Genomic DNA, 7,452 nt, shown 5'->3' with positions numbered 1-7,452 from the left:
AAAGCCTCGTGTGTGCGCCCGGGCCGGAGGGGCGGTGGGGGGTAGAGCTGCCCAAGTTGAGAAGAATGATCCGATTGAAAACTTAGGCACCAGTTCATTCTTCCCAGCGCTCCCCTCACCCCCCGCCCGAGGGAAGAGCCTGAAAGCCCAGCAAATCCGGGCTGGCTGAGTCCATGGCCACAGGTGAAGCGGCCACAGAGACATTTTTACTGTAGGGCGAGCGTGCATGCGTGTGTGTGTGTGTGTGTGTGTGTGTGTGTGTGTGTGTGTCGCTCTTTAATCCTGTTGCTCGCTCGAGGAAGGAAGAGAATCTGAACTTGACTTCCGTTCTCAGCCCGGAGTTAAAAAAAAAAAATCCACTATTCAATTCTGCTTCACGTTTTTAGAAGAAAGTCTGTTACTCCTAGGTAGGAGTGCACCTTTGGAGGGGCACACACAGAACAGCGAAGATGTGGCAGGGTTGCTGATGTCACGACAGGGACTAGGCTTTGCAGGAGGGTGCGAGCACTTCACTTACTTGGACAGTTCCTTTGCGTGCCTGTTGTGGTCAGCCAGATTTTCCGGGAAGGGAATACAGGTAGCTTGTAATGGAAGAAGATTAAGATCTTTATTTCTGGCTTTTACCTCGGAGCTTTCAGCTCTTGAATCCATTCTTTATGTACACCAGTCGCTTTTTTAAACGGGGCATCTGCACTTAGAAGGAACCCTCAGTGAAGTGTTGCGGGTTAGAAACAGAACAGTAGGCCTCACTGGCTGTGCTTCTGCAATGTGGGCATAGGGAGTTTCCCAAATGGACCGCATATGTGAATGTTTAGGTACTACAGCGTTTGGCCAGACTGTCTTCTCCGTGTCCTGTTGTTTTCCTGGCTCTAAACTTCATTTTGGTTTTGATGTAACAGAGGGGGAGGAAGACAGACTCCTGGCTCAGCTTTTTGCATTTAGAACTTTGTCATCTTGGGAAGGTCAGTCTTTCTGAACCTCAATTTCCTTGCCTGTAAAATTTAAAAAAAAAGAGAGAGAGAGAGAGAAATATACTGATTATATTGTCCCCCTCAGAGGCTTATTGTGAGGCTCAAAGTGTCCTTTCCCCCCCACCCCCCACCCCTAGTTCTGGTCGTTTTAAAGGCTTGTTACTTGGTAAGAGCTTTAGTAAAGTTTTTCAAGAAAAGTAAGTGATAAACAATGGTCGCAGTCATTCATTCATTCAAAAAATAGTAAGCCCTTGCCGTGACAAGTACCAGGTTAAGTATTCAAGGGGATAGTGGTAATCGAGGGAGAGGGCATGGTCCTCATGGAGCTTGTATTCCTGTTCTGGGGGTGGTTGTGGCTTGCCCTGCTGTTTTTGTCTTTTTGGAAGCTTCAAATTAGCTATTTCCTTTTCTTTTTTGTCCAAAAGATTAGACCACTTTGTGGTGGTGTGGGGAAATTTTGTTTTTAGGCTGGTGGTATCTCCTCATTTGTAAACAATGTCCCTATTAACTCTCCTCTGAAATGGCCGAAGCAGGTATATTTAGCAGTTCTGTGTATATATATATCTATGTGAAGTTACGTATTTCTGATTTGGAACTTGTTTTATTAATTGAGTAGGGGGAAAAGGGAAGAAATGGGCTAAACATTGCCACAGTCAGGGTTAGAGAAGCTACAAACTTAACTTGTGTTAGAACTGTAAGCTGAAAGTTATGATCCCAATTCTTGGTGCTGACCTGGTGTGAGATCTCAGTGAATGATCCACCTTCATTCGAAGAACTCTTACTGCAGTTGATAATAACTGACCTTGGATGCTGAGACCTCCTGTGTGCAAAATGGGTAAATAAGGAAATTACAGATGCTTTTCATTTTACCATTTAAAGCTGTGCATTACAACGTAGGGGTGGGAGAAGTAGCATTGTGGATTTTTAAAGGAAGGGGCAAAAGGTATGTGCCAACTCTCAAAATCAACTGATAAGGCCCAATTATTTTGATTTTTAAAATGATATTAATGGGACTATTTTTTAAAAGATATATTTTTATTGATTTCAGAGAGGAAGGAAGAGATCAAGAATCATTGATCGGCTGCCTCCTGCATGCTCCCCTACTGGGATCAAGCTGGCAACCTGGGCCTGTGCCCTGACCAGGAATTGGACCATGACCTCCTGGTTCATAGGTTGATGCTCAACCACTGAGCAATACCAGCCGGGCTAATGGAACTATTATGGAATTTCTAAGTATATTTCAAATTTTTTTACTTAACTGTGATTGATATTAGATTTTGTGGTTATGAATATTACAAATCAAACAATTCTTCCAAGAATGTAGTAAATCTACATTCTATTAAACTTTAGAAGGTTTGTTCTCACTGTTTGAGTCAGTTGTGATCTGCTTTGCAAGCATGCAAACTTATTGATTTCACTAGAAGTTAATATTTATTTGTAGTTGCTTAGAGTTTATAGAATGGTTTCATGTCTTCTTGGGCAGTGTGGCCGCCAGGGCAGGGTAATATTAGTTATTAGTTACTCACTCTTTGTCAGTAGGTATAAATAACTACGTATCCTAGAAAAGCAGATTATTAGCTAGGGAAAGCTTAGGGAAGTTTGGTCTGGTTGTAGTTGAAGAAGTTGAACCAATTTTCCATCTTGGATAAGTTGAATATTAATAGTAAGGACTTTGTATCCCAGTAAGAAATTTATTAATACATTTGTATATTTATTTTAATCCTCACGGGAGGATATGTTTTCATTGATTTCAGAGGGAGAAAAAGAGAGAACATCAATATGAGAGAGAAACATCAGTTGCCTTCCATACGCACCCCAACTGGGGATAGAGCCCACAACCTGGGTAGGTGCCCAAACAGGAAATTGAACCCACAACCCTTTGGTGTACTGGGCAACACTTCAACCAACTGAGCTACATAGGCCAGGGCTGTTAGTACATTTTTAGATACTGTTTATTTATGTTTATGAAGCTTTTGGCAGGGATTATAGTAAAAGCACTATCCTCCTCCTACATAGTAAACATCTGTCTGCACATACTTTGATTGCAGGTGGACAAGATTTGCCAGTCATCATTTTTAGGATGTAGTATTCACACAGTTGATTATGACTATGCAGTTTCATTCTGGAATTCTGGTTCCATTAGACCTCCATTTTTTTGCTTCAGGCCTAAAAATATATGAACCCTTGATCATAGTATCCCATTTTCAGTGGGCCTGGATCCCAAATCCTTTTGGAAGTTTCTGTTTTCTGAATGGCCATGGTTTACCACTCACTCCAGCCTGCCACCATAACCCCTGGCCTGCTGAGTCTGCCTCAACTCATTTAACAACTCTTTCTAGGAAATGGAATTAGTTTATAATATAGTGATTGGCTTTGCATTGGGTAGACCTAGATTCACATCCAGGCTCCTCAAATTACTTCCCACGTGGACTAGAATAAGTCATTTGACTTCTGTGAGCCTCCGTTTCTGCATATTTAAGCTGGGGTTATAGTGCCTACCCATACTTATCCAGTAAGATATCTCTCTCTATTTACCTATTATGTACGTAATACATAGTACATACTTATATGTAAATATGTATGTCTATAAACAGTGTCTGAGTTATAAAGTGAGCTTACTAAATGTTAGCTGTTTGTCTTAGGTCCTGGAAATAGTCTCTGAGATGGAGATTGACATGTAGTTTACTGTGGCTGCTCTTGGCATCATTACTAGTGGCAGCGTGAGGGGAGCAGGGCAGGGGGAGGAGTTGAACTGTGATGCAGTGATAATGGAGCTCTGGAGCTGGGATGGCCCTGCAGAGTTATCTAACCTGGAGGCGTGGGGGCAGGGCCTTTAAACCTTCCCTCCCCTACTGACTGCTTATTCGGACCTGGGCCGCCCCAGGGAAGAGGGTCTGACGGAAGGTCTCTTAGCTGGAGAGTCTCTGTGGAGAGGGACTGAATTGAGAGCCTTTGGTTCCAAGTGAAGGAGAGCCTCTCTTACTCCCCTAGCATTATGGGCTCCTCACTTAGCGCCATTCACCTGAAACACAGGTGTAGGCTTCATGGGCCAGGTTGGGAGTTAGCAACCATCATAACATTGTTTTGATGGGAATATGTGTTCTGAATTCCATATATCTGTTTACAAATAGCTTTTTAGAGCACCACCTGTTCCTTATAGGCAATATATATATATATATACACATATATATGTGTGTATATATATATATACACATATATATGCACACATATATATATATGGGATTTAGAGGCCCGATGCACGAAATTTGTACAAGAGTAGGCCTTCCTTATATATATATATTGGCCGACTTAGACTTATATCTGTTGAAAGGAAAATGAAGAGTACTGTTTATTTTCTAATCAAGGAATATTTATTGAGGGTATAAAGTATATAGACCACCATTGTGGTCTTGGAAGACATTTTCTTGCCTTATCTAGAAATTACTTTTGTTGGATCTTGAAAATATCTGCTACTTTTGAGCTTGTCTTTGAAATCCAACTTTGTAATGGGCATTGGTAGAAAATATTGCCTAATTCATCAAAGATTCATCTTGAGCACTTTGTTTATTATAGTAAGAACTATTCTGTGCTCTGCTAATGGTGTTTTATTCACAGCCCTTACTCTTTTTCTCTTTACTTGTTGCAGGACTTGAGCTTAAATTCTAGAAACTAAACCTTTGATGTTAGCTTTCCTTCAAGTCCAAGAATATATATCATCTGTAAAAAAAACCTGAAAACAGTAGATAAAACTGGGAACTCTCTGCAGCTTAATCCTCCTCTAAGCAATTTAAAGAACTTGAAGGTACCGAAAGGGAAATTTTAGGGGAAAAAAACTGTCCTGATTGATTTTGATCACCAGCTCTTTAATATTTTTAAGGGATTGATTCAATTAAAGATATTTTGTCATTTCATTATTTTACCAGTCATAAAATGGGCATTATGGAAGAAAATTAAAAAAAAATAAAGGGGATAGGCAAAGTTCTTTTTTACTTTCTAGTCAAACATACAATCCCACCAGTTAGATCATCATTGTTAACGTTTTGATATATATTCTTGTAGTCTTAAAATTTTTGTTCTTACAGACAATTTTACTAGAGGCCTGGTGCACAGATTCCTGCACTGGTGGGGGGCGTGGCCTGAGGGGATCAGCCCACAGAGGAGCAGCCGCTCATCCCGGTCAGCTGAGCGGTGCTCCCACTGTGGGAGTGCACTAATCACCAGGGGGTAGCTCCTACATTGAGTGTCTGCCCCCTGGTGGTCAGTGTGTGTCATAGTGACTGGTCAACCAGTTGTTCTGGTCATTCTGCTATTCGGTCACTGGGCTTTTATTATATAGGGTAATCTGCTTTTTATACATACAATATTTTGTGGGCATTTTAGCAGAGCCAGAAATTTACTGGTGTGTCACCACTTTTTTTTCTTGTTAATCCTCACCTGAGGATATTTTTTCATTGATTTTTAGAGTGAGTGAAGGGAGGGGGAGAGACACAAAGAGAGAAACATCGATGTGAGAGAAGCACTCACATTGGTTGCACTCACCCCGATGGAGCCTACAACCAACGTACATGCATAATGTGCCATCATATGTCTGCATTTGATCATTTTGCTATTGTTTGATCTTTAGGTTCTGCTATTGTTTGATCTCTAGGCATTATCCAATTACTTTCTTAGGATAAATTCTTACCTGTGGACTTGCTATGTCACAGGATATGCATATTATTATGACTTTTAATACATGCTGACAGATTGCCCTATAGAAAGGTTGTACCAGTTTGACCCTGCTGTGGTCAGAATGCCCTTGGCTCACGGCCTCGCTAATCCCTGGTTCTTACTCTTTTAAAGGCATGCTGGAGAATTGCTAGTACCCCCAAATATCTTAGCAATAGGCGGGCCTCATTGGACTGACAGCCTGGAGCAGATGCTGCCACACTGAGGGGGACTTTCCAAGCCTTTATGGATTTCTACTGGGGACTTATGTGCTCTTTAGTGATTTGGTGGTTAACAGATTCAATAGAATATTTAATAATGCTGAGTGATATTTTAGAAGGTGGTCTTAGTTAGTGAAGATAGAAGCATAGGCTTTGAAATCCTGTTTGTACCATTCTAATCATAAGAAGGAAGGCTGAGCATTTTTAAAGTTTTAGTCAAAAAGCATGTGTCTTGAGCTGACCTGAGTGTAAACCTCATTTATAAGGGCTACAACTTAACTAGCAGTGTTAGTTTGGGGCAAGTTACTTAATATTTTTTTGGTTTCCATTTTCTAAATGCAGCCCTTTGGAGTGTTTTCGAAGATTAAGAAAAATATATGTGAAAAATCTTGGCACAGGGCCTGGAAGATACGGTTACTGTCAACAATAGCTTTATAAATTTTATGATTTTTTCCAACCTTATTCAATAACGAAAGCTCTTAAGCTGTTATGCTCTTGAGAACCGACACTGAGACAATAAGGTGGTGGTGAAGGATCTGTGACTATTATAAGAGAAAAAGACTGGTATTTACAGGTTTTTATTGAAGTACTGATTTAACTATAACTGATCTGTTCTTTCCTCACTATCTTTCTCTGATCATAGTTTACCTGGAAAAATCAGATTATTTAGTTAAAAAAGAAAAGAAAAAGTAAAAAGCAAAGTGTGAAAATGGCTACATCTTCATTTCTTCATTCAGTCACTTATCCATCTTGTATGTGTGGAGTGCCTGCTATTTGTCAGTCACGTGTTAGGCTGTGGGATTACAAGGACAACAGAACTGGGCCCGAGGTTTTTGGCATCGATGGGAGCCTTTATAGAAACAAGTGCAAGTAGGTAATTACATGTACTGCACAAGGGCAGCTATGAAATAAAGTGCAGGATCTTCTGAGGTGGTAAAATACTGGATTAAATGTGGGGGTGGAATTCAGTGTGAAGATGTGGAGAAGAGAAATGAGCATGTGGAGTTGAAAAGTAGCTGAAAGGAGTTCAGGAGCTCAGAGTGTTCTTTAGGGACCAGCCAGAGTTTAATAATACCCTCTCTTCTCCAGACAACAGAATAATTCATTCACTAATTTACTTGTTCATTTGTTTGCTTTTTCATTGTTTTGTTCATCTGTACACTCATCCATTACTAAACATTTATTATGTGCTTACTATCTTCTGCGACTGGAAGTATAATGTTGGGTTGTACCTATGAGTATCAGAATCTGCACCCCCTACAGGCTCTCGGTGAAGCTGGGATAGAGACATGTATGGAAACACCGGAGCCACGATGGCTGGGGTCCAACCCCAGCAGGTCCAGGGGTCCCCAAAGGTGTGGACGGAGTCGGCGAAGAAGGAATGACACGGAGACAGCTTTCACCATAAATATTCAAACAGGGGCTGGTAAAGAGGTTTCCACATCGGCTCAGACAGTGGTTGGCAAACTGCGGCTCGCGAGCCACATGCGGCTCTTTGGCCCCTTGAGTGTGGCTCTTCCGTAAAATACTGACTAGAACTTATGACCGTTAAT

The 7,452-nt window shown here is 41.1% G+C and overlaps 1 protein-coding gene across 1 annotated transcript in view; it reads left to right on the top strand.

The window, feature by feature from the left end:
• Positions 1-947: 947 nt before the first annotated feature.
• The window catches only part of HECA (hdc homolog, cell cycle regulator), a 42,133-nt gene continuing 35,628 nt past the window's right edge, over positions 948-7,452 (top strand). Inside the window, exons 1-3 of the mRNA XM_015572078.1 lie at positions 948-962; positions 4,618-4,710; positions 6,664-6,773. The gene's annotated coding sequence lies outside the window, so the exon portion shown is untranslated. The remainder of the gene's footprint in view (positions 963-4,617; positions 4,711-6,663; positions 6,774-7,452) is intronic.

This window comes from Myotis davidii, unplaced genomic scaffold (assembly GCF_000327345.1).
Source record: "Myotis davidii unplaced genomic scaffold, ASM32734v1 scaffold266, whole genome shotgun sequence".
Classification (NCBI taxonomy): domain Eukaryota; kingdom Metazoa; phylum Chordata; class Mammalia; order Chiroptera; family Vespertilionidae; genus Myotis; species Myotis davidii.
Note: the sequence above shows the minus strand (reverse complement) of the source record. Positions and strands in the feature narration are given on the sequence as shown.